Source organism: Hoplias malabaricus, chromosome 2 (assembly GCF_029633855.1).
Source record: "Hoplias malabaricus isolate fHopMal1 chromosome 2, fHopMal1.hap1, whole genome shotgun sequence".
NCBI classification, from domain to species: domain Eukaryota; kingdom Metazoa; phylum Chordata; class Actinopteri; order Characiformes; family Erythrinidae; genus Hoplias; species Hoplias malabaricus.
In genome coordinates, this window is record NC_089801.1 from 68,695,583 (window position 1) to 68,720,281 (window position 24,699).

At 41.0% G+C, this 24,699-nt stretch overlaps 1 protein-coding gene across 3 annotated transcripts in view; it reads left to right on the forward strand.

Annotated features, from left to right (window-relative positions):
- grin2bb (glutamate receptor, ionotropic, N-methyl D-aspartate 2B, genome duplicate b) overlaps window positions 1-24,699 on the forward strand; it is a 128,558-nt gene that overhangs the window by 54,264 nt on the left and 49,595 nt on the right. The gene's annotated exons all lie outside the window — the stretch shown is intronic.

The window sequence follows — 24,699 nt, forward strand, 5'->3', positions numbered from 1 at the left end:
GGTTAGTGGATCGCATACAGCACTGCAGTGACGCTGCTATGGAGATTGTGTGTAAGTGTGTGTTTTTTAAACACTGTCCAACCACTGCCCACTGTCCACTCTACCTGACACACCTACCTAGTTGGACCACCTTGTAGATGTAATCAAAAAGATACTTTGATTCTCAGTCCAGCAGTAACACTGAAGGTTTTAAAAACTTCAGCATCACTGCTGTGTCTGATCCAAATGTACCAGCACACACACACACACACACACTATCACACCACCACCACATCAGTGACACTCCAGTGCAGAGAATGATCCACCACCCAAATCACACCTGCTCTGTGGTGGCCCTATGAGAGACCTGACCTTTGAAGAACAGGGTGAGAGGTGGCTGTAATTGTAGAACAGCATAGTGCTACTGTTTGGTCAGTGGAGCTGATAAAGTGGACAGTGGGTAAAAACAAACCCAAAGCAAAGAAGCAGACAAAAAGAAACAGAAGAACAAATTTTCATTAAGTATTGTTTCATGACATATATGGAGAGAGAGAGAGAGAGAGAGAGAGAGAGAGAGAGAGAGAGAAACAGAGAGAGAGAGAGAGTGCAGATTAATTTCATATGGACTGGAAGTGAGTTTGTTTAATATGAAAGAGTTGTGAGACACTCATCAGACACAGTTATTCAAAACACGCATGAAAATTAAAAAGCAGGGGGTGAATGAGTGTTGGACAAACTCACACACACACACACACACACACACACACACACATATACAAACACACACACAAACAAGCAGGGTTGTTCATAAACGGGGGACATTTTTGCATATTCAGTACACGGCTTGGTTTCACCGCCTTGTAAATCGCTCTAATTCATTAAACTAATGAAACTTAATGGGATCTGTCCTTTTCAGAATTAAGCAGTAAACATCGCAACAGAACAAGCCCTTAGCTGCTGCACCACTACTTCATTGTGTGTGTGTGTGTGTGTGTGTGTGTGTGTGTGTGTGTGTGTGTGTGTGTGTGTATGTGTCTTGTCTCCCACTGATTCCTGCACCTTAGAATAAGCTCTAAACAATGTTCAGCTCATATTGATCGCCCTTACTGCATTTACACACACACACACACACAAACACACTCCTTTCCCCATGTTGGCTGTTGTTTACTCTTCCTGTCCCTTCCCCCCTCCATTCTGTTCTCTATTCCATTCTCTTTCTCTTATCTCTTACTTTTTTGCCATTTTCCTCTTTCGCCTTCTTCATGCCTTTCTTTCCTTTTATTTCTCCCTGTGAGCAGTTCTCCACTATTACATTTGTTATTGCCAAACCTATTCAACTAGTATTAGACACTCTATTGTTTTCATTCCTTCTGCTTCTTCCTTTGTGCTAAGAGTGAGAAATGTGATGTGTTATTGTTAAGGATGCACCAGTATTTTTCACGTACAAAAAAATCTCTGCTGATGCTGGTGTATCTATCGTTGAAATGTAGAAAGATTGGGATTAAACCCACATGGATTGTACTGATGCAGTAACAATATAATAAATAAAATCCGAGCAAATGTGTCTATTTGTACCTTTATATTTAAAATATAAAAATGAAATTCATATCCTGGCATTGTGTGTAGAATCAGTGGATTCCTTTGTATAATGTGTCTGTTATAGGTGGGTTACAGCAGTGCAGATACGTACCCATGTAAATCATCTTATTCATGTGATTACACAAGTGTAGCTTAATAATTAAAACATAATTACATGTGATTACATTGATATATGATGTGTTCATGAAATGGTACACAAATATATCCCTCCCTAAAAGTACTGAGGGAGTATTCTCAAGGGCACCACCCCACAGTAACAGTTCTGAAATGTATTTATTTTTTAAAATTAAATATTATGAAATGTGTAGCACACCTACGTTCCAGTCCAACACAACAGTGCACAGGCAACTCATGTTCAGTAGAATACACAACGCTGTACACGTAAAGCTGAGAATTCCACTCTAGAGTACAATCTTTTCTGTGCTGCATACAGTGATATTAAAATGTGACTTAACATAATGCACTACAACATGGTGTTAATGGAATTAAATTATACACTTAGTACATATTTACATCATACACGTCTATGTGTGTGTGTGCGTATCTCCACAGCGGCTGGTGTATGTCAGCAAGTGATTAATTGCCTTTGTCCTTTCTTTTGCTAACAAGCTTAATGAACTCCAAAGGAGCAAGGATTTAATTAAGAGGCAGGGTCAAAGGTCATTGAAACATATTGACTCCTCTTTCTTACTGTCCCTGTCCCATGTTTATAAACGTTTAGTGTTTTCTATTGCTCCCTCTCTCTCTCTCTCTCTCTCTCTTTCTCTCTCTCTCTCTCTCTCTCTCTCTCCCCCCCTCTTTCGTTTTCACTCTGCTCTGTTGTGACTTTTTATATAAACTCTCTCTTTCTGTTGCTCTCTTTCTCTCATTTTTTGATTACTCCCTCTCTCCCCCCTCTCTCATCTTGACGGATGTGTCTGACGTATTGTCAGTGAAGTGAAAGGCATATGTTTCAATACGACAGCACCATTTCCTTCAGGGGTGCTGGTCTCTGACCTCACAACGATTTTAATCCATTATTCATTCATTCATTCATTCATTCATTCATTCATTTTCTGTAACCTTTATCCAGTTCAGGGTCACGGTGGGTCCAGAGCCTACCTGGAATCATTGGGCGCAGAAGGGGAACACACTCTGGAGGAGGCGCCAGTCCTTCACAGGGCAACACACACACACTCACACATTCACTCACACACTCACATCTACGGACACGTTTGAGTCACCAATCCACCTACCAACGTGTGTTTTTGGACTGTGGGAGGAAACCGGAGCACCCAGAGGAAACCCATGCAGACACAGGGAGAACACACCACACTCCTCACAGACAGTCACCCGGAGCGGGATTCGAACCCACAACCTCCAGGTCCCTGGAGCTGTGTGACTGCTACACCTACCATTATTTACAAATTAAGTCCAGAATTTTTAGATTTATCACAATTCCTTTTCATTATTTTAGTCAGATTCAGGGTTTTGTTAGAAAATAAAATGACTGTTCAAATTGTTAGGGGCATTTTTACCTTTGAAAATAGCACAATTTTATTTGGAACAAAATGTATGCATATTTATTTTTGGACAGTTTTAAAATCTTTTTTAATCAACTTAAACGTTAGAAAAATCCCCTGCTAGAAACACTGTTTCATGTGCAGTATGATATGATGAAACACAGCTTGGAGCGTAACAGAAAGGCCATATTGTATAGAAGGTTAAACGCTGAATAATGTAAAGCTGGGGGAGAATGCAGAATATCTCTGTATTTATATATAGAACAACAGATAATAAAAACCATACATGTATTAAATAAATAGTCTGACAATATTTTCTGCCCCAAATGAGCATTCATTGTATTTTTTAATGGAGTAGTGGTGGATGAAGATGTTGCGTAATGGCACAATGGACTAGTTATTCTGAGCAGATTGACCAATTAATCATCATGCCCCACTAAACTCCCTATCTACACATGTTACTATAGCAGTAAATGATGGAAGTCAACCTGAAACTGAATTGTATACACGCTGCTGGTTCCTGCTGCCAAACATGCTTTTTATTGGTGAAGACAAAATGGTTTGTGTGTATCACACTGTAGTGGATGCATTAATAGAGGAGTAATCAGCAGACATTTTCTCTTTTTTATTGTTATTAGCTTTTTATTGAGACACATGTTACATAGCACAAACACATTCATATTTACAAATGCAGCTTCTTCTGGATAACAGGAATAGAGAGAAGGGCGTCCAAAAAATCAAATGTAAGAGTAAATGTACAGTCATTGAGTTCCACCAATAACCACCAAGTGTTAGATATTGACTGATTTACTGTTAATGTGTCTCTTCAGCGGGTTTTCTCCTGATCATGTGGCTTATCTTAGATGTTTTTCTTCTCCTGATTATTATATATATTTTTGTAGCAGTGATGATATGCGTATATCTTAACAGCCACATTTGGATTGGTGTGTTGCTATTCATCCCACCGTATTTCCTGTCTGTCTCCTTCTTTACTTATTGCTTCCGCCACGTGAGGCGAGAGAGAGTGAAGCAAAGAGCAGATGGAAGAGGGGAGGTGAGTGTAGGAAAGAGCGGAGGAGCAAGTGGAGAAAGAACTGGAGGAGCGATTGGAGGAATGACTGAAGAGGACGAAGAGAAAGCGGGAAATGATGTGAGGAGGGCTCTTTGTGATTAGAACGTGGTGTTGAGGCTAATTTTAGGGCCCAAAGATTGATCTCCTTTGATTACAAATTCATCGGAGGATAAAGGAGCTTCTTTCATGGGTGGGGTGGTGGTGGTGCTGCTGCTGCTGGGGATGGGGGAAGTAGAGAGAAAAATGGGAGAGAATGAGAGCATTTAATAGACCCACAATGCCTGAAAAGGCACAAAGAGAAAGTGAAATAGAGAGGTTTTTTAAACTCAGCGCTCAGGCTTTTCTGTAGCATTGCTGCTGTGACACTGAAATGACGATATACTACAAACACTCAGCGGTAAAAGTAACCACTACAGTAAAAACGAAGCAAATTGCAGCTTCATTTTAAAACTACAATCAGCACGTTTTGTTGCTTTTTTGGTTCGTTTGCAGGCACTTGAGACTTATTTGTATTGTGCTCAGGAAACTAAAGATGTTTTTAGGAAAGTAATAAAGCGTTTAAATTAAAAAAAACAAAACAAAGAAAAACAATTATTTGACACGGTAAATCCATGAAACCCACTCTGTCAAGTAAAGCACCACTGATGTCAATGAAAAAGCATGGTGATGAAAATCAGTGAAACCCATGGAAAAGGTAGCAGCTGCTAAAAAATCTGACTCACATTTACTGGTCTCTCTCAAAACCTAATGAGTTCTCTCAGGTTCCATCCATTATCTTATCCTTTTCATCCATCCTTATCGTCAAAATGATTCATAAAATAAAAATAAAAAAACAACATACAGTAGGATATATAACTTAAATTCTCTGTCTGTCTGCTGCAGTTTGTCCCGCACCCCCTTCTTTAAACAAGACAAACGTCAGTAAAAAGCTGAACAAAGCTTTGAAATCATTTATTTCAGGCCTCATTCATTCATTATCTGTAACTGTTTATCCAGTTCAGGGTTGTCCAGACACTCACACACTCACTCACACACTCACACCTACGGACACTTTTGAGTCGCCAATCCATCTACCAACGTGTGTTTTTGGACTGTGGGAGGAAACCGGAGCACCCGGAGGAAACCCATGCAGACACAGGGATAACACACCACACTGCTCACAGACAGACAGTCACCCGGAGGAAACCCACGCAGACACAGGGAGAACACACCACACTCCTCACAGACAGTCACCTGGAGGAAACCCACGCAGACACAGGGAGAACACACCACACTCCTCACAGACAGTCACCCAGAGGAAACCAATACAGACACAGGGAGAACACACCACACTCCTCACAGACAGTCACCCGGAGGAAACCCACGCAGACACAGGGAGAACACACCACACTCCTCACAGACAGTCACCTGGAGGAAACCCATGCAGACACAGGGAGAACACACCACACTCCTCACAGACAGTCACCTGGAGAAAACCTACGCAGACACAGGGAGAACACACCACACTCCTCAGAGACAGTCACCCGGAGCGGGAATCAAACCCAAAACCTCCAGGTCCCCGGAGCTGTGTGACTGCAACACTACCTGCTGTGCCACCGTGCCGCCTGTACTCGTGAGTACAAAACCTGTAGGCTATGTGTTACGCATTGATGCTCTTTGTATGAAAAGGCAAGCGTGTGTGACACTTTATTGCCCCCTCTTTTTTTTTTTTAAGAAAATGTCGGGCCAGTAATGTCTTCAGCGGTGCTATAATGTGAAGTGTTGTGGTTAATTTTGCATCAAACAACATCAGGAATCGCATAAACAAATGTCATTACTTGTCTGTTGGGGCAGAATTCTCTGTCAGTCTGTCGGATATCAAAACACTTTTGGGGGAAATTGATGAAAGAGAGAGTAATTTAATTTTTAAATATTGAAGAATGAAGAAAAGAAATTGGGCTCAAGCAGAAAAGGCACTTTTTTCATCCAGAGCATAAGGGCAGGTGCTAGAGCACCACTCGGGGTCTATCTGAGTTCTCTACATATTAACAGTGCACACTCTCAGCAAGACGACGGTCCCATTCTTAAAAACATGAAACATGCTGTTCACTGAAGTACTTTACGACATAATTCTATGGGAGTATCAGATGCTTCCTCTGCCACTGAGGCAGTGCAGCTTAGCCTATATTTTGAGTGAGTCTCTTTTTTTTTATCCTCACAGTTTAGCAAAAAGTTTAAATAATAAAAACTCTTTTTCAGAGGCAGCTTATAGTGGTTTCCTTTTTTGGACTTTTATATTTTATGTCTTATCACTGCATGTCCAAACTACATTCCATTTCTCAGCAAGAATATTATTAATGATTAAAATTGCAGTAACAAAGGAGGCAAATCCATGTGCTAAACCCTGAGGTGGTTCTGATGTGGTGATGAGGAGTTAATGCCTGTCACTTGCAGTTTGGGGAACAAGCAGTGACGTCATCGCTGTCTAAGTGGAACATCTTGCTAAAGTTTCTTATGAGGCTGGAAATCAGTTGGAATGCTTACTACTTAGAGTTAAATAAGGCAGCTCACTAGGCATTGAGAGACGGTTGTCTAGCCTCCATTCCCAGTATCTGCTACACTCCATCTGTGGCACCTGCGGTTCCCATACAGCAGCTCCTATTTGATTGGACTAAAGCCCAGTTTATACTTCCGCGTTGACCCTACATAGGTAGCCTGACGAGCACCGCTCCAGAAATGTAACTACGCAGACCGCAACGACTGTGATTGGTCAGAAGTCGGACAAACATTGTTTATGCAGAACTGAAGAAGTACAGAAACATGTACTACTCTCCTCCACACACAGAGATGCAGACAGCAACGTGTTTATAGCGAGAGATTTCCTCAGACACGGTGTGGAAAAATACGGAGCTCTCCGGGAATAAAAATAACTCAACGAAAAGCTATACCACACAGGAAAAATGTGCCATTTTGTATTAGTTACTTTCCTGGCACCTCATAGAAACTCTGCTCTGTCCCAATCAACGACCTACCAACTAAATAGTGCACTTTAAAGATTTATAAAAGTAAATCTGTTACAGCACTATATTGTGTACCACATAGTGTAGAGTAGGGCGGCACGGTGGTGCAGCAGGTAGGTGTCGCAATCACACAGCTCCAGCGACCTGGAGGTTGTTGGTTCGAGTCCTGCTCCGGGTGACTGTCTGTAAGGAGTTTGGTGTGCTCTCCCTGTGTCCGTGTGGGTTTCCTCCGGGTGACTGTCTGTGAGGAGTTAGTGTGTTCTCTCTGTGTCTGTGTGGGTTTCCTCCGGGTGACTGTCTGTGAGGAGTGTGGTGTGTTCTCCCTGTGTCTGCGTGGGTTTCCTCCGGGTGACTGTCTGTGAGGAGTGTGGTGTGTTCTCCCTGTGTCTGCGTGGGTTTCCTCCGGGTGACTGTCTGTGAGGAGTGTGGTGTGTTCTCCCTGTGTCTGCGTGGGTTTCCTCCGGGTGACTGTCTGTGAGGAGTTGGTGTGTTCTCTCTGTGTCTGCGTGGGTTTCCTCCGGGTGACTGTCTGTGAGGAGTGTGGTGTGTTCTCCCTGTGTCTGCGTGGGTTTCCTCCGGGTGACTGTCTGTGAGGAGTGTGGTGTGTTCTCCCTGTGTCTGCGTGGGTTTCCTCCGGGTGACTGTCTGTGAGGAGTTGGTGTGTTCTCTCTGTGTCTGTGTGGGTTTCCTCCGGGTGACTGTCTGTGAGGAGTGTGGTGTGTTCTCCCTGTGTCTGCGTGGGTTTCCTCCGGGTGACTGTCTGTGAGGAGTTGGTGTGTTCTCCCTGTGTCTGCGTGGGTTTCCTCCGGGTGACTGTCTGTGAGGAGTTGGTGTGTTCTCTCTGTGTCTGTGTGGGTTTCCTCCGGGTGACTGTCTGTGAGGAGTGTGGTGTGTTCTCCCTGTGTCTGCGTGGGTTTTCTCCGGGTGACTGTCTGTGAGGAGTGTGGCGTGTTCTCCCTGTGTCTGTGTGGGTTTCCTCCGGCTGCTCCGGTTTCCTCCCACAGTCCAAAAACACACGTTTGTATGTGGATTGGTGACTCAAAAGTGTCCATAGGTGTGAGTGTGTGAGTGAGTGTGTGAGTGTCTGCATGTGTATTGCCCTGTGAAGGACTGGCGCCCCCTCCAGGGTGTGTTCCCACCTTGTGCCCAATGATTCCAGGTTGGCTCTGGACCCAGCGCGACTCTGAATTGGATAAGCAGTTACAATGAATGAATATTGTAATGACTGTAGGTTTAAAGTATAGATGAGAAAAGTGCTTCGCCAACATCAGGGATTACTCTGTTCATTCTTTGGTGGAATTTTCAGTGGAAATATGCAAGGTTATATGAAAATTACAATTCAAAGAAAAATATTCATTCATTCATTATCTGTAACCCTTATCCAGTTCAGGGTCGCGGTGTCCAGAGCCTACCTGGAATCATTGGGCAGGAATACACCCTGTAGGGGGCGTCAGTCCTTCACAGGGCCAAAGAAAAATATGTTTGTCCAAAAGAGTAACTTTACAGAAGGAAAAAAAATCTTCACTTCAGTGGAAGTCAAGTCAATATTATAAAAAAATATAATATTCAAAGTCGTGTTGGAGCATTTCTATTTTGGATCATTTATCATTACATTTTCACACAGTGTGAAGGACAGCTGCTGTATTCAAATGATGTAGTAAACTAAAGATCAACAAAAATGGAGTTTGGAAACGTTTTTCTGTGGACAGAGCCGTAAGGCATCCACGTGTGGACTCACTAAATTCTAAAATATAGGACTCTTTATGTTGAAAGTTCTTCTCCTTGAATAAAGGGAGGTCTCTGAGTTTTGCACAGTACTGTGTGTTTCTGTGGGTGAGTACCGGCATGTGTGTGTTTGATGAAGTTTATTGGTCTCTACAGTGTGTGTGTGTGTGTGTGTGTGTGTTTTGTCATTTGAGAGAGAGCGTGCAGGAGTCTGTGTGTGTGTGTGTGTGTGTGTGTGTTTGATGTAGGTTTTGTTAATCTGTAATGCTGGGATACTAAGCAGGGGTAGCTGTTGCTTTGAAAGATGAAGTGTATTCATTCAGTAAGGGTGGGTGTGTGTGTGTGTGTGTGTGTGTGTGTGTGTGTCTTAGAAGATGAAGTGTTTTCAGCTCCCATGTTATTACAACCTATTTCGGTCTGACTGAAGCTCATGTATCTATGTCACAGCAAGAAACCACATCTATGTGTGTGTGAGTGTGCGCACGTATGACTGCGTGCTAGAAGCAGGTGTGTGGTATTTTTTAGGAGCAGTACATCACCCTTGTTTTTATGGTCCCACTACATGCATTTCTTAAACCTTAGCAAAGGAGCAGATATCTTTGTTCTGCAATCATTCTCCTAACCTTTATATTTTCTTGCAAATACTTACTTACAGAATTAACCACCTATTTATTGAATATAATTTATTTAAATGCTATATCCACTGATTTTTCAAAAGTGTGCCTGTCTGATTTAAACCTTCTTTAGTGAAGGCTGGTCAAAAAGGTTTGACTGCATAAATCATGCGTGGTTAAACGCTTCCTTTCTGTGATAGAAAAACGATAATAGGGTTCTTTTAACACTTTTAAAAATGCTCAAATAACGTGATTGTTATTTTACATACAATCAACAACACATTCATTCATTCATTATCTGTAACCATCCATCCATTATCTGTAACCGCTTATCCAATTCAGGGTCACGGTGGGTCCAGAGCCTACCTGGAATCATCGGGCGCAAGGCGGGAATACACTCTGGAGGGGGCGCCAGTCCTTCACAGGGCAAAACACACAGTCACATTCACTCACACACTCACAGCTACAGACACTTTTGAGTCGCCAATCCACCTACCAACGTGTGTTTTTGAACTGTGGGAGGAAACCGGAGCACCTGGAGGAAACCCACGCGGACAGGGGGAGAACACACTAACTCCTCACAGACAGTCACTCGGAGCGGGAATCGAACCCACAACCTCCAGGTCCCTGGAGCTGTGTGCCTGCGACACCTACCTGCTGCACCACCGTGCCACCCCATCAACAACACAGAAAACTGATATTTTGGGCTGATATTCATTCACTAAAATTAGAGCTTACATTAAATAAACGTAAAATGTGTGTGTGGGGATCTGCAGCAGTGAGGTGTGATCACAGAGTCAGAGGTGAGAGCAAGGCATGACCCTGTATGCAGCCTTTATGATACTGTACACATTATCCAGCATGTTCCCCCCATTTATGGGACTGAAAATCAAGGGAGAATGTCCTTTACATTTATTTGGGTGAAATCTCTTGCTCTGAGATGGAGATGAAGGACCCTGTACTCGCATCTCTGCACTGGTTAGCAGCGAGATATACAGCTGAATTTAAGGTTGTATTATTTTGTATTTAAAGCTTTACATGGCAAGGCTCCTAGCGATGTTTCTGACCTCCTCTGATTCCATTCTACCTCAAACACTGCCGTCTTCAAACCAGTAGCTTCAAGCAGTCCTCGAGTCCACATCCTCGACTGAGATTTAAAGGTGACCGGGCCTTTTCTGCCGGCTCCGCCACTCTGGAATAGTCTTCCTTTGTTCGTAAAGTCATCCCTCACTGTAGGTATTTTTAAGTCAAATTTAAAGATGTGTGTTTTCTGCTAAACGTTTGAAGATTATGTTTTTAGTCGTCTGTTTGGTTTCGGTTTGTTCTCGATTCTTGCTTGTTTTCTGTGTATTTAACAATGACACATTATTTTATTTTCATGGTTTTCAAAAATGCTTCTTTTTGCATGGAAGCAAGTTTGAGTGCTGATTCCAATCGGAAAAATGCCGAGTATTGACTCAGATCATCAGGCCAGTAATCAGTCAACCCCTAGTGTAAAGCCTTTCTCAGTAGAAGCAGTTAGTGCAGCTACAGTGGGTCAAAAACCTATGATCACCCTTGATTTCTGAAGCTATACTTTTCCTGCAGTGATATTCCTACAGTATGTGTTAGTATTTTAAAGATCTGTCACAGTAGCCATATTTTATGATTGATACTTTGTCCCAGAAATAATCGGGACTATAATTGTCATTGTAAGACCATGTTTCTATGAATACAGTGATAATATAAGAATTTTAATGCAATTACACCCACTTAGGAACTAGTGCCTTAGTCCTGCCTCAGTCAAAACTAAACACGGAGAGGCAGCGTTTAGCTCCAGCGCCGCTTTTAAATGGAACCAGCCGACTGAGAATATTAGAAGAGCCCCGACTTTAGACACTTTTAAATCAAGACTTAAAACATTCCTGTTTGAGCAGCTACAGCTCGGTCTAAAATACTCTGCACTTCTATTTCTGTAACGACATTTTATTTCTTTTCTTTTATTGCATCATTTTAAATTGTTTTAACCATTTTTAATCATTTTACTCTTTTTATGTAATTGTTTTATTGGACTTTTATGATTTTATTCTGGCTTTTAATTTAACTGTTTTTTTTTTCTTTTCTTTAAAGCATTTTGAATTGCTTCTGTATGAAAGGTGCTCTATAAATAATCTTGCCTTGTCTTGCCATATAAATAGCAATTCATTTTAGCTATAATGGTTATTAAGAATATTCCGACATGTACTTGAAAAGTAAAACATATAAAAACACATATTACAGCTCCAGGGCAGCACGGTGGCGCAGCAGGTAGTGTCACAGTCATGCAGCTCCAGGGGCCTGGAGGTTATGGGTTCGATTCCTGCTCCGGGTGACTGTCTGTGAGGAGTGTGGTGTGTTCTCCCTGTGTCTGCGTGGGTTTCCTCCCACAGTCCAAAAACACACGTTGCAGGTGGATTGGCGACTCAAAAGTGTCCGTAGGTGTGAGTGTGTGAGTGAATGTATGTGTGTGTCTGTGTTGCCCTGTGAAGGATAGGCGCCCCCTCCAGGGTGTGTTCCTGCCCAATGATTCCAGGTAGGCTCTGGACCCACCGCGACCCTGAACTGGATAAGCGGTTACAGATAATGAATGAATGAATATTACAGCTCCAGAATAGAGAGACCAGAGAAAACCAGAGAACAGAAAAGAACCCCTGGCTAAACTCTTGGTGACATTCATTTTCATGTAAACAAACACTAATAAACAAAATGGACAATACCGAGGACAGTAAAAATGATTGAGGAAATGTCCATATATTGTATGATATGTCAACAGTGTAATTATTGTGAAAAGTCTGGTTTTGAATTATTTTTAGTGATATCACAATAGTATCTAATAATAGTACTGATGTTTTATGCATTGTGGAAGACATAAGAAGGTTAAGAGATCAAAAACAAATGCTTGTTATTGTATTTTTAGAACGTTGTGTGCTTCAGTTTCTATGTGAATTAAATCTGCATTAATGCAGTAATGTATGTACTGCTGCAGGATGTATTTAGCCGGCAGGCTTGCATCATGGCAGATCAGCAGCAGTTTCCTCTCTCCCATTTTCTCCACTGTAGACGTATCGTTTTCTCATGGTCCTATTTGCATTATGCAGATGCGCCGCTGCTCACTGTGATTGAGACACGCGTGTCGCCCGTGAGCTCCAGTAGGGGAGCCTGGGTAACCATGGTAATGTGCTTGACTGCATACTTATGTACTCTAAAGGAAGGGTCAGAGAGTCACTTTAGCCCAAAGGCGATTCTTGCATGCTTCTGCTGTGGACATATTGCAGAGATAACTGAGACTCTCTCGTTCTTTGTACAGTCACCCAAGCCTACTACTACTCTTCTAGTGCCTACATACGTCTTCATCTGAGTTTTATGAACCTGCTGCACAATACACAGTATGATAAATATGGGCTTTTATCAAGATAATGTAAGCAAATGTCCCCTCTGGATAAGCGTGGCTAGGGGTGTTGGTTGAATAAATGTGTGCATCTGCTGTAGAGAAGGGCATGAGTTCAACAATAATGTACATTTGTGGAATAAAGTAGATCAGAGCTGTCATGATTCCCTGATTAAACTCGATTACTCTTTTTCAAAAATCATTGAATAAATTTACCTTCTCTCTGCTAAGGCAGTTGACATTATAAAAAAAACACAGTGCTTTTAATCTTCCATCTTTAATCCATTCAATCCAAGCACGTTTCTTTAGAATGGTTTGGAAAATAGCCACAGAGCTTGTGCTGATTGGTCTGAAGTGTCTTTTTGTCACAGTTTGAACAGATCAATAGAAGTGGTTCAAATGAATAAAAATGCTTATTAGCTTCTCATATCTTCTGAAATGTTTTATAGACATTGGCTGCTTTGTATTCCATGCATATTGTGTTGCCCTAAAATTGTTTTTCAATTACAAAGGGAATGATTGATCTTGATGGCCTCTGATCGCTTTGTATGTTCAGGTGTGTTCTACACTTCCTAATTTCTAACAGAGCTAAGATCTAAGTAGTAGAGTCATGCAGTTTGGGCGGTGTGATGTAAGGCACCACCAATGAGCAAGAACAGATGTACTCTAATGTGATCGTATTATGATAATACGCTATTTGTTACGCTTCGAATTTTGGATTGCACTCCCTGTCTGTCTATCTATCCACTTTCAATCTGTAAAAAGGAAATAATTGAAAACCTCTTGGGGTCGTAGTTGAACAGAGCATTGGGGAGTTGTCATTATCCTAGTATGAATGGTGGATTTTACTTCTTGATTATTCATACTCCATTTGCTTTTACACACCACAAATTAATGGCGATTCTGTGGGCTGTATAAAAATGTTTTTTGTGTTAGCACGCTAGCTGCCCCAAACAGGGAGAGGTCATTATTGCTGTGGTCGTTAACATTAGCCAAAATTACTCTGACCAAGTCTTGGGTTTTAATGTCGAAAGTAAACGGACGTTAATATGATCACACATTTAGAGTAAAAGATTAAATAGTTGAAAGTTGGCCATTGGGAGTGAGGATTAAAGAGAGGGAGAGAGAGGTTTCTTTTTTTATAATGAAAGGAAAGCGTATTCTCTTTTCGCTCGATGCCAAAGCCTAGTTAGAGAGCCAAGAGGAGCGTAACTGCGACCTCTTGGTGAGATGCAGGAAGTCTCATTAAACTGGGCAGGAGAGACTCCGACACAGAGCAGAGATCCGGGTGGGAACTTTCTAAAATGCACTCAGACGAAAACTCACAAAAAAAATAAAATAAATAAAAAACACCAATTGGTTTTCTGTGCTGCTGGGTCACACAGTTCAACAGTGTCACACTTTCCAAACATCACGGCATCCAAATATTTGATCATATTTAAGTTAGCGTAAATAAAGTTTGTAAATGAGTATTAATAATGCTAAAGTATTAATTAATAATTAGTGATTTGTGTATTTTGTTTCCCATGTCCTCTGTTACTTGTGTGTTCTGTTTTGTTCTTTACTCCGCCTTAGCCCTGCCTTGATTAGTCACATGTCTGCTTACCTTGTCTCCCTGTCCAGATGCTTCCCATTGTGTCTTATTATAAGTGTTTCTGTGTTTGTCCTTGTTTTTTTGTAAATAAAGTTTGTCTTTTTAGGGTTTGTTTGGTTGTTTTTTTTGTCATTTTTAATACTAAGCCAGAATTTTGAATTTGTAATCTCAATTATACATTATACAAAGATGCATTAAAACTTATTTGTACACTTAATATATATTTAGAACAGGTTTGAAATAATCTAAAGCACCCAGGTAATTTACATAAATGACAAATAGCTGAAAGTGATATGTACACTGTTACTGTTTTCATTACCCATGTGATCACTTTGATCCTCCTGTGCTTTGTCACCAAAGTTACCCATAACATCATCATAGGCCTGGACGATACGGCCCAAATTTATATCACAATATATTTCTTAATCTTGGTTGATACGATATAATTACGATACCGATACGAACAACATAAAATCCACTGAAAAAAGTACAAACAAGAACCGCATCATCACCATCAAACATAACCCTGTTGGCTTTGTCAATATTAATATTTTTAAACAAAATTTTAAATTGAGGGCTGAACTGAGAACAGTGCTCTGTAATGACCGTCTGTCAGTGACCGATGCTGTACATAGTGTATACTGAAATATTGAAGGTGGCACGGGTGCTCCGGTTTCCTCCCACGGTCCAAAAACACACGTCGGTAGGTGGATTGGCGACTCAAAGTGACACACAGACACACAGCTCCAGGGTCTGTGAGGAGTTTGGTGTGTTCTCCCAGTGGCTGTGTGGGTTTCCCCAGCAGTTTGACCTCGGCAGTTGGTTATTTTAGTCTAGGATTAAGCTTACACAATGTCAAAACTAAGCACTGACGTTTTTAGGAGAGGGAAAACATTTAATGTCATATTGTAATGTAATTTAATATAACAACATTTGATATAGAATAAACCGTAGCTGGAGTTTTTGACATTATGTCAGTGATGGTTTATAGACATTTCAGAAATAAATAAGTAATGCACAGGGTGAATATGTCTAATATGGGAGATATGCATGACCCTACATCTTGGCAAAATATAAGAACAGACTTAAATGTGTGAATGTTGTTATTAGATCTGATCTTGGCTGAAGGACATGTCTGACAGCGTTTATATCATTCCGCTGGAGCCGACTTTAGACTCTTTCCCCATCTGCAGAGAGGGGCGGAAAACACTTAAGAGTTTTCCCAACAGAACATTCACTGTTTGGCTCTCAGCTAATGTGTTTAATGCACCGAAGATAACATGGAACAGTTTAGTGGAGATAGACAGACAGAGCGAGAGTGCAGGGTGAGAGAGCTTAAGAAAAAGAGAAAGACTGAGAAGAAGATAAGAAAGAAAGTACTGAATTTGTAACAGGTGCTGTGTCAAACAGGGATGTTGAACTGGAACTGAAAAGTGAAGAAGTTATAGATAAAAAAAAAAAGCCTGAAAGGCTCAGTAATGAACGACAGAAGGAGTGAGAGAGGCAGAGAGCAAGGTGGGAAGAGGGGACGACAGACAGAAAAGAGAAAGGTGACGGGTAAGAAGTAAAGGGCTGTGGTATAACAGAACGATAATGGAAGAGACACTTTGAACAATTAATGAGCAGATCTCATTTTCTCTGAGAGATGTAGGGATCAGAGAGGAGAGCAGAGGAGGGGGTAGAGGGCCTCAGGTCTCGTTTCCCTTCGAGGAACCTTAAGGCTATAAAAACTCAAAAAATAGGTCATTGTGACACAGAAAACGGCTGAGGTCGTCGCCCACGGCAAATGTGGAGGGCCTAGCCTACTTCGTTTAGATTAGCGGAAAACATGGTGGATGTATTAAAGCGTATTAGTTTAGCGGGGAGACCCATGGGCCGGTGTTCTCTCGTTGTTTTACCAGGTGGAGACAGCCGTCTTAACCCCACATGAAACGGGGTGCGCTTAGATTTCGCTTCACATTTCAGCTGCCTCCACATCAGAGATGAGGTACAAAGGTGTCCCGCTTTTGTTTTCCCGCCATTATACTGCTCCACTGACTACAGAGACTGTTCTTTACATTCACTCCCAAAGAGCTGCCACTTATACAGCCTGCATAGCACATTAGGGTGATCTGTTTTTAGAAACATGTCAGAAGCCGCACTTAGAATTACAGCGCACAGCCAGTCACTCACTCACTAGTTGGCCCATTTGTGTGGATTTCAGCTTTGAGTTGCAAGACCTCCAAAAGTCTGGCGAAAAATAATGCTTTTTCAATGTTGTTTAACTAAAGACATAAACCATTGGAGTCTCTCGTGTTATAATAACTGGACATCGAATGCCAACAGAAAACCCAACTCAGTGTGCACCAGCTGACTATATTTGGGTCCAATTAACTGATATGAAAGCAGGCCTGATGTCAGGGGGTCATTAAAAAGGAAAATGCTACACCAGCCATTCATCATGGCCCACTAATTCCGCCAGTTTGTACAGGCTCCTCTTGTGGCAGGCGGGAAAAAGGATTTGTGAGTGCTGCTGTACTCACTCCCATTCTGGATGCCACACTAATAATTTAGCTCTGGCATGGGACATTCATCCTACAAACATTGATTTAACCTAGATAATATCCATTCATTAATTCCTTCAATTTCTGTAACCGCTTCATCCCAGCCCACCCGGAATCATTGGGTGCAAGGCAGGAACACACCCTTGACGGGGCTCCACACACTCACACGTTCACACTCATGGACACAGTCGGTCCTCCTACTGATGTGTTTTTTTGTTTGCACTCTGGAAGGAAAACCCGAGCACCTGGAGGAAACCCATGCAGACACAGGGGGGGGAAAGCTCCTCATAGACAGTGACAAAAGATGGGTTTTCCAACACACAATCCCAGAACGCTGGAGCTGTGTGACAGTGACACTACCTGACACGACCATTTCTGACATGTTAGGGAGGACGGTTATGTATTTGGATCATTTTACTTTATGAATAATATATATGCTGACTGGAATAACGTTTTTGTTTGAAGTTCCATGTGTCTAAGCACATTAGAGAATATAGACAAGTTCGTCAGTCTTTATAAGGAAGGATTCAAGTGCACGGGTTCCCTAACGGTTTAAGGCCTAGATCTAATTCTAAACATGGACTTGGTATAGAAACATTACGGCTTAAAAGGTTCGTTTATGAAGAAGCATTCGTTGATTAATACTTTAGAAGAGAGGTTCCAAACTGAGGTTTAACAGAGCTGGGGGGAAGGCACGGTGTCGATGTAGTAGGGTGTTGTTATATTTTGCTGTTGTTGCAGTTATCTATATGGTGCATTACAACCATGACATACAGCAGCATGGCTGATATGTTAACTCAGCATTTATATGAACCCTGGACCTGTATCCCCAGGAATAGCATAATGTACGCTTCTGAGTGACAACTATGTTTTTTTTTTATGTCCATTCGATTCCTAAGCCTTGTTTTGGTAGCGGTCAAAACCCGAAAACCTATGGTATTGCTTTAATGGCAGAGGTTGAGAACTTACTTTAAAAATGTAAGAGCTATATTCCGTGCTGCTTGTGCTAATTTGACCAAATAAACTGTTACTCCCTCTTCAGTTTCATAGGCTGAGAAGAGCATGGTGAGCACAACCACATTCCAACCTGATTCAACAGCCTCAGGTTGTGAAGAGTGGAAGTAACAAATATTTCAACAGTTACGCTGCTACTACCCCATGCGCTAGTTGTCAGTTTTTTGGTTTTGAACCTTCCCTTTTGAGAACAAAATGTAATGCTTCTGCTAACAATTTTTTTGGTGTCTTTATTAGTTTTATTAAATGATCATAACATAACACGTATCTTCCTGAGTACTTTAAAGGCTAAGCACCAGCTCTATGAAAGTGTCAAACAAATAAATACAGTGGAATTTGAGTTCCTAACTTGTGTTTATTGATAGTCAGAAAACATGTTATTTCTTACTAATTCAAGGAATAAGGTTTAAAAGACCGCTGGTCCCCCCCCAACGGAGTTCGACTTAGATGGTGGACAACAACTCTAGATGTTGCACTTAATTTAAAGCAAAATGACAAAAAGGGGTGTTGTTTTTGGCTGCAATCATTCAATGTACAGTGGGACATCTGTGCACAAATGGCCCAAAGATCCCAAAATATCCAGAAAATGGACTAAATTTGTCAACTTTAAACGGGCACTTTGGAAAGGACCCTCCGCTCACTCCGTTATCTGTAGCTCATTTCACTGGCGCTTTTCCAACAATATGGGCATGTAAGAAAACCAACGAAAGGTGTTCAAGAGCCTCTGTAACATGGAGGTAAACAGGGTAAGGACACTTACTTCGCCTGTTTTAGTTGGTGTTAGTTAATGTTAGCTTGACTTGCTAAACTCGGTGGCTCAGATTATACTCGGCTACGTAGCTGCATTACGGAGGTTTATAGTGTCGGATGAATTCGAGTTCGAATTCGATCACATTTACAAGAATAACGGTACCTCTAAATTTGAGTTTAGCTTATTGCTAGGCTATTGTCATGAATTATGTTGGTTATTTAGCTAGATACTGTTATAACGGTCAGACATAACGGTGTTTACCGCGGCGTTGTTCAGCTGTTGTCCACCAGTGACGTCATGGTTGTGTTCAAGAATTTCCGTAGCGAGCTTGGGTTTTTCTGCCAATTTAATAAAATTTTCAGTTTTAAAGCAAATTAAGCGTGATATTTTCATTTTAATTCATACTTATATATGTCAGTAACTAAAATAATGTGAAATATTCATGGAGGTTCATTAAGTGGTGCTTAGCCTTTAAGGTATTAGTAGTATTGTAAATACACATATATTGAAGCAGGTGATGTCACAAATGTTTGACTCATGTCCTCATTCTTTGGAGAGAGGGGAGGCAGAGGACAGAGAGGAAACAATAAATTAATTATCGCCACTGGACAGAAATAGCTTCATGTTTCAATCAAAGACGAGCTTCCTTAAAAATTAGATTTAAAAGAGAATGGAGGGAGGGGGTAATATGATGGGAATGGAGGTCGTTGGTGTTAATTATGCTTCGTGTGTGACATATAATTAATTCGGCATGCGTTTGATTAGAGACTGATGGGGGCTCTTAAAGAAAGGTGGGCCAGGGATGATGAAGCAGGATGAGCTGACTGATAGGGAAGAAGTGAAAAGAATTAGTTCTGAGAGCAGAATTAGATGAAGGTGAGAGAATGAGATAAAAAGAGACAATACAAAAGAAGAACAGGTTGAGCGCGTAGCCCTGTGTAATGTTATCGTAAGCTATTAATGAAGTGGTGAGACAAAAATGTAGAAAAAAAAATGGCGGAAGAAACAAGGAGATAATTGAAATAATTTAAATCTGATAAACGGGCAGAAATAAATGAGTGACACCAATGTGAGGAATGATTGAAAGATTGCATAATACACTGCATGTGGAAATATGCTGCAAGAACGAGGGGAAAGGAGGAGAGATGGCCAGCTGGGTTGACGGCGATGATGGTAGTCCAATTTGTAATGTCCAAAATGTAAAGTCCCAATTGTATCACTAATGGTCATTGCATAGAACTTTTATGCTGATGTACAATATGGGACAGATATAATGCCTAAACAGTCTATTATTTTGTTGCGATAGTCGAATAGACCAGTGGAAACCAATAAAGGACATTAAACTAGTGAGTGATCTTAACTATCTTAATATAATCTCTCCCTTGTACTAGTTGTGCATTGCTAGTCGCAGTAATAATGTGTTTATGCATTTCCATGTCTATACTCACTGTTTGAATGTATGATTCCCGCTAGTCTCATGAGAATTTGTAATCACATGATTAAATATCTCGCCTTTGTTTGCTTTTTGGTTTAAATAAATATGATTAAATTCACATGGGATAAGTTAAAAGTCTTGTCATAAGAGTTTGACCCTTTGTGCCTAATCAAATCACAGTTTACTGAGCATTAGCTGGTCATTTGAGTACATTAAAATTATGAAAGCAGAGCTGATATCAGTCCTTCATCGTGCCCTAGCAAATCCATTGATTTTTACATGCTATAGTGTTGGCAGGTGCAACAGAACTAAAGTGAAACAATAGTATGTGTTTTGGTGTATGCCACGCTCATGATTTAGGGCTTTATATGAACAAATATCTGGTCATTAATTTCCATATCCCAAGTTCCTCCTATGGCATCTGCTTCTGATAAGTAGATTTGCAAGGCACGTCAACCTTTTATTGTGACAGTGGTTTGTTATTTTTGAAGCCAACTGTTCATGGGTCTGTCTCCTACTAGAAATCATGTCACAGAGGCCTCCACACACATTTGGTGACATTTGGTGTCAGCTCAGTTGCCACTAGTTCAGGGGATTTTGAAACTTGGCTTTAACAATAGCTTGTACTTTGAAAGAGACTACTCACTTTATCCTGAGCACTGTGTGCCTAATTGGGTTAAAATCTGAAAAGCCGGACGGTTCATTTGTGGAAGACCACTGTCACTGCCCACCTCTTTCCTAATACTTTAATGGCTAAGTTTGTGAAGAGCAAGCCTCTCTCTCTCTCTCTCTCTCTCTCTCTCTCTCTCTCTCTCTCTCTCTCTCTCTCTCTCTCTCTCTCACTCTCTCTCTCTCTCTCTCTCACTCTCTCTCTCTCTCTCTCTCTCTCTCTCTCTCTCTCGCCTCACAAGTAGTTATGTCTAGTCATCTAGTCAATCTAGTCATCTGGTGACTAGATCCCAGTCTTATCCAGCATTCTGAGCTAAATCTACTATACTTAAATACTGCAAGGCAGTACTGTATTTAGACTGTGGCTATTTTAAAATGTTGTGTTAAAATATAAAGCATTGCAGTGCCCTTCATAATATTTGGGACAAATGCATACACTCTTTGCAGTCTACACTTTAACTACATGTGAAATATTTCTGTACATTTTATGTCCCAAACATTATGGAGGGCACTGTATATATGGGAACACTAAAGGAAGATTGTAATGTGTTCAGCTGTGCACATACAATTTCAATGGCAAGATGGGTATAAACCTCCAATAGTGGGCAGTGGAGGAACTGAACCTTAATCTCTGGAGTGATGGAGCTTCCCAGATCAGTCGAAGCTGTTACAACAGCAACAGGGGACTACCTATTAATACTTTTGAACTATTAAATGAGCAGGGCTCCACGTGCCTTTGGGAATAGAGTGTATCTCCAGTGTCTGTGAGATGAAGGGAGAATAGCTGTTGTCTATATTTACAGCAGTCCGAGCCTGAGCTGCTCCTTCTTGTTGATGCGTGATGGTGTATGAAGCTCAATGACCGCTGTCAACTTTAACAATCTCATGGCTGTAGTGCTCGTTAATGGTCAGACTGACCTTCTGGAGAGCGAGTCTCTTTCTCAGTGCTCTGACCCTGCTCTGGTTGGGTTTAATCACGCTAAAAGGGCTGATGGAGCGCACAGTGGTCAGCAGATGGACTCAGCAATGACCTGTCTGATTTTGCTTCAGCAGATGAGTTTAAAGTAAGAGTTATAAACTTCAGTTGATCCATTGATTAGGTGACATGTTTTTATACTATTTTGCTACATCAATGGCTATTGTACCTTAGAAGACACAGATATTGGTGGAAACAATACCATATTTTTATATTTCAGTTTGTAGGTTTGTTCATTTGAAAAGTTGTAGATTTAGTACAAAGAAAAACAGGTTGACAGTGCAATCACAATTTTTTTGGAACACAATTGGATTAAAATGTTAATGTTCATTCATTATTTAAGTAGATATTTATATAGATTATAGTAATCCACTTTAATTTAGACTTCTAAAGACCTCCTAAATTGATCTCAGTACAGTATTAAACAGTTGTTGGATTAACAACATGTTGAAAAGAGTTTGGGACCTATCGCACGTGGCCAAGAACTGTATACTACTGCAGGAAAAAGAAAATTGACTGGCACACAAAAGAACCATTTGCAATTTGGACTATTTTGGCATGATATATGGAGGCAGTTTTTCACATCGGACCAATACCAGAGCCAGTACAAGACGATACACGAAAGTGCATATATGCCGAGGTACAGACAGCCAATAAGAATACAACTGGCAGTGAGGCTGCATTAGTGTACTGAACATATCTGACTCTGTCTACTTGTGTGTGGAGCGTCTGTGGCTGAGATTAAATAAAAAACTATTTGACAATGGGAACTCATTCCACTGATCACTGTTGTCTCTGAATTTTTTGGTGTTGTTTTAAATTTCGATGCCTGTAACGCTGCTTTGTAGCATTGTCATGTTGTAAAAAGCCCTCTACAAATAAATTTGACTTGACTTGACTCTACTAGAACCTCTAAATACAGCTTAACTGAGTTATGGACATCAAAGAGTATAAAGCTTCAGCTAGTGGTCCCTATGAGGGGGTGAGGCTTTTGCTACTTTTGTTTTTCCAAAGTAGGACGTAGCCTACCCAATGTAGGTGTTTGTGAGGAGCACATGCTATATTTGTTACCTGAAGAGGGCATGTTTGTTTTGCTAGTTTTTCCATTTTGCATAAAATATACAATATTAGATATTTTATAAAAGGGCTTTGAGACTGATGTGTAAAGCTTTGATTCAAAGAAAATTCTTTCAATTTTTCTTTCAGGAACATCGCGATTTAATTCTGCCACTGTTGGTGTCAATACTGAAGGCTATCTTGTAAATCTATAGGCCCTGACCATTTTAGCACTCGCCACATGATGAATATCTTTTATCCAAAGCTCCGTGGCACTGAATTGATACTGTCTGTCATATACAAATCTCTCTGTGGTCTATTTTAAATCTCTGCTCACACTCCTTCATGGATGTCACAGGCCATAGCTTGATTTTCCTGCGCAGCAGCAGAGAAACTAGCTAGAGAAATTATTTAACGGCCTCATTATTATGTCTGATATTAGAATTACTCCACTCATATACTAGCACTGCAGGACACTCTACTCTTTTCCTTTTGCATGGATTATTAGTGGGTGCGAGAGAGAGAAATGAAAAGAAGCAGGGAATTAGTAGTAAGGTTTCGAAGGCTATTAGCTACTCACAGCTTGTCTGGAGTCGGCCAGAAAAAGAGTGAGAAGCGAATGACAGGGCTAGCCACTTCAGCATATTACACTCAGTAAATAACCAGTGGAGAAGGTCCGCCGATTCAATTATTGTTTAAACGTGGAGAAGATGCAATGCCAGCGGAACACCCAGTGATGGAGAGATGAGAATTGGAAAGAGATGGAGAGAGAGAGAGAGAGCGGGAGGAGGGAGATACTAGAATCATGGAAGTGCTGAGATCGGATGAGTATGTAGGGCTCAGTTCATATGGACATATTGTTACCAAGGAGCTACAGATTATCAGTCAATATATTTACTCTCAAACTGAGATGCAAATTAAGAGCGTGCACTATTTAAAAAATGTATAGGGCAGCCCACCTCTCTAGTCTTGTGTGCTCACTGCCCCCTAGTATTAACTAGTGTGTGTGTATATATGTGTTTCGCTGCACGGATTGGGTTAAATGCAGAGAACAGATTCCTCTGTTTACAAGGACAGTGGCCGATAAAGTAATTCTAATTCTTATTCTAAATTGTGGATTACACTATGTGGCCAAAAATATGTGGACAAATGTTTGTCTGAGATTACAGATTAAATAAGATTATGTGATTAAAAACAATAATTTGGTTTTGACTAGTCAAATTAAATATAACAGCCATTGTTCGGGTTCTGAAGTTTAGCTAAAATAACTTGAAATATCTTAGATAATAAGATTATATATAAAAATATGGTAAATGGACAAATGTTTAGAGCAACATAGTTTGTCCCTTGTTTTCAGTGATTAGACTCTCCTGTAGGTGTTTGTTCTGAGGGTTTGGCTGCTTTACTGATGTCTGATTAGTTGTGGATTACAAACTCTACTAAATCCCACCCCAGAAGTAGAGTAAAGCAGCACTTTTGGAGCAGGGGAGTCAAGAGTGTATAAGGTGGAGAGTGCACTTTAGTGTATGATATTGTACAGGTGAGGAAACGCAAGCAGCGTTTGTGATTTCACATTAGCGCCTGCTGGTTTTTCTGTAATGGATGTCGGAAACTTAGATATGTCAGTGTTAACCCCCCTTCCACCCTCCCCCCAGGCCTTGTCAGTGTTGTTACCTCATTAAAGCCAAATCAAGGTAACGGATCAGTCCATTGCAACCCCCTGGGGTGTGGACTCCAGGGTAGCGGGCTTTGATGTTGAGCGGAG